The following is a 4,064-nucleotide window of genomic DNA, read 5'->3' as shown; positions in this document are numbered from 1 at the left end:
GATACTGTATCACACGTCACAGACTGCAGTGATACTGTTTCACACGGCACAGGCTGAAGTGATACTGTATCGCACGGTAAAAGCTGACGTGATACTGCACCTGACAAGACAGACTGAAGTGATACCGTATCACACAGCACAGACTGAAGTGATACTGTACCTCACAACAAAGGCTGAAGTGATATTGTACCGCATGTCACAGACTAAAGTGATACTGTATCACAGAACACAGGCTGATGTGATAGGGTACGTCGCAGAACTGACTGAAGTGATACTGTACCTCACAAAACAGACTGAAGTGATACTGTGTCACACGGCACAGGCTGAAGTGATAATGTACCTCACAACGCAGACGGAAGTGAAACTGTATTACATGGCACAGACTGCAGTGAAACTGTATCACACGGCACAGACTGAAGTGATACTGTACCTGACAACACAGACTGAAGTGTTATTGTATCACACGGAACACACTGCAGTGATACTGAACCTCACAACACAGACTGAAGTGTTACTGTATCACACGGCACTGACTGAAGTGATACTGTATCACACGGCACAGACTGAAGTGATATTGTATCACACGCCACCGACCGCCATGCAACTGTATCACATGGCACAGACTGCAGTGATACTGTATCACACGGCACAGACTGCAGTGATACTGTATCACACGGCACAGACTGAAGTGATATAGTATCACATGGAACACACTGCAGTGATACTGTACCTCACAACACAGACTGCAGTGATACTGTATTGCACGGCAAAGACTGAAGTGATTCTGTATCACACAGCACAGACTGAAGTGATACTGTATCGCACGCTACCGAATGCCGTGCAACTGTATCACATGGCACAGACTGCAGTGATACTGTATCACACGGCACAGACTGCAGTGATACTGTATCACACGGCACAGACTGAAGTGATACTGTATCACATGACACAGACTGAATTGTTATTGTATCACACGAAACACACTGCAGTGATACTGTACCTCACAACACAGACTGAAGTGATACTGTATCGCACGGCAAAGACTGAAGTGATGCTGTATCACAGGGCACAGACTGAAGTGATACTGTATCACACGGCACAGACTGAAGTGATACTCTATCACACGAAACAGACTGAAGTGATATTTTATCACATGACACAGACTGCAGTGAAACTGTTTCACATGGCACAGACTGAAGTGATACTGTACCAGACAACACAGACTGAAGTTATACTGTATCACATGGCATAGACTGCAGTGATACTGTATCACATGGCAGAGACTGCAGTGATACTGTATCACATGGCACAGACTGAAGTGATACAGTAGCACATGGCACAGGCTAAAGTGTTACTGTACCTGACAACACAGACTGAATTGATACTGTACCTCACAGCACAGACTGAAGTGATAGTGACCCTATCAACACAGACTGAAGGGATAATGTATCACATGGAAAAGACTGAAGTGATACTGCACCTGACAAGACAGACTGAAGTGTTACTGTATCACATGGCAGAGACTGAAGTGATACTGTATCACACGACACAGACTGAATTGTTATTGTATCACACGGAACACACTGCAGTGATACTGTACCTCACATTACAGACTGAAGTGATACTTTATCACACGGCACAGACTGAAGTGATATAGTATCACATGAAACACACTGCAGTGATACTGTACCTCACAACACAGACTGCAGTGATACTGTATCGCACGGCAAAGACTGAAGTGATGCTGTATCACAAAGCACAGACTGAAGTGATACTGTACCTCACCACACAGACTGAAGTGATACTGTATCACAGGGCACAGACTGAAGTGATACTGTATCACACGACACAGACTGAATTGTTACTGTATCACATGGCACAGACTGAAGTGATACTGTATCACACGGCACAGACTGCAGTGAAAATGTATCACACAGCACAGACTGCAGTGATACTGTATCACGCGGCAAAGACTGAAGTGATGCTGTATCACACAGCACAGACTGAAGAGATACTGTACCTCACAACACAACTGAAGTGATACTGTATCACATGGCACAGACTGCAGTAAAACTGTATGACACGGCACAGACTGAAGTGATACTGTACCTCACATCACAGTCTGAAGTGATACTGTATCACAGGGCACAGACTGAGGTGATACTGTATCACACGGCACAGACTGAAGTTATACTGTACCTCACAGCACAGACTGAGGTGATACTGTATCAAACGGCACAGACTGTAGTGATACAGTATCGCACGGCAAAGACTGAAGTGATGCTGTATCACAGGGCACAGACTGAAGTGATACTGTACATGACAATACAGACTGAAGTGATGCTGTATCACATGTCATAGACTGCAGTGATACTGTATCACACGGCACAGACTGCAGTGATACTGTATCACATGGCTCAGACTGAAGTGATACTGTATCACACGGCACAGACTGAAGTGATACTGTCTCACATGGAACAGACTGAAGTGATATTGTATCACACGGCACAGACTGCCGTGCATCTGTTTCACACGGCACAGACTGAAGTGATGCCGTATCACACAGCATAGACTGCAGTGAAACTGTTTCAAACGGCACAGACTGTAGTGATACTGTATCGCACGGCAAAGACTGAAGTGATGCTGTATCACAGGGCACAGACTGCAGTGATACTGTACCTGACAATACAGACTGAAATGATGCTGTACACATGGCATAGACTGCAGTGATACTCTATCACATGGCACAGACTGCAGTGATACTGTATCACACGGCACAGGCTGAAGTGATACCGTACCACACGGCACAGACTGAAGTGATACTGTCTCACATGGAACAGACTGAAGTGATACTGCACCTGACAAGACAGACTGAATGATACTGTATCACATGGCAGGGACTGCAGTGAAACTATATCACACGGCACAGAGTAAAGTGATACTGTATCACATGGAACAGACTGAAGTGATACTGTATTACATGGCACAGACTGCAGTGATACTGTATCACACAGCACAGACTGAAGTGATACTGTATCACATGACACAGACTGAAGTGTTATTGTATCACACGGAACACACTGCAGTGATACTGTACCTCACAACACAGACTGAAGTGATACTGTATCACACGGCACAGACTGAAATGATACTCTATCAAATGGCACAGACTGAAGTGATATTGTATCACACGGCACAGACTGCAGTGAAATTGTTTCACACAGCACAGACTGAAGTGATACTTTATCACACGGCACAGACTGCAGTGAAACTTTATCGCACGGCAAAGACTGAAGTGATACTGTACCTCACAACACAGACTGAAGTGATACTCTATCACATGGAACAGACTGAAGTGATAATGTTTCACACGGCACAGACTGAAGTGATACTGTATCACATGGCACAGACTGAAGTGATACTGTATCACACGGCACAGACTGAAGTGATACTGTATCACACGGCACAGACTGCAGTGATACTGTACCTAACAATACAGACTGAAGTGATACTGTACCTCACGGCACAGACTGAAGTGATACTGAATCACACGTCACAGACTACAGTGATACTGTATCACACGGCAGAGACAGCAGTGATACTATTTCACACGGCACAACTGCAGTGATACTGTATCACATGGCACAGACTGAAGTGATACTGCACCTGACAAAACAGACTAAAGTGATAATGTATCACACAGCACAGATGGCAGTGATACTGTTTCACACAGAACAGACTGCAGTGAAACTATATCCCACGGCACAGACTGAAGTGATACTGTATTGCATGGCAAAGACTGAAGTGATACTGCACCTGACAAGACAGACTGAAGTGATACTATATCACACAGCACAGACTGAAGTGCTACTGCACCTTACAACACAGACTGAAGTGATACTGTATCACACAGCACAGATGGAAGTGATACTGTATCACATGGCACAGAATGAAGTGATTCTGTACCTCACAACACTGATGGAAGAGATACTGTACCTTACAACACAGACTGAAGTGATACTGTATCACAGGGCACAGACTGAAGTGATACTGTATCACATGGA

Source organism: Somniosus microcephalus, chromosome 7, assembly GCF_052327205.1.
Source record: "Somniosus microcephalus isolate GS21.2 chromosome 7, FLI_Smic_1.0, whole genome shotgun sequence".
NCBI lineage: Eukaryota > Metazoa > Chordata > Chondrichthyes > Squaliformes > Somniosidae > Somniosus > Somniosus microcephalus.
Note: the sequence above shows the minus strand (reverse complement) of the source record.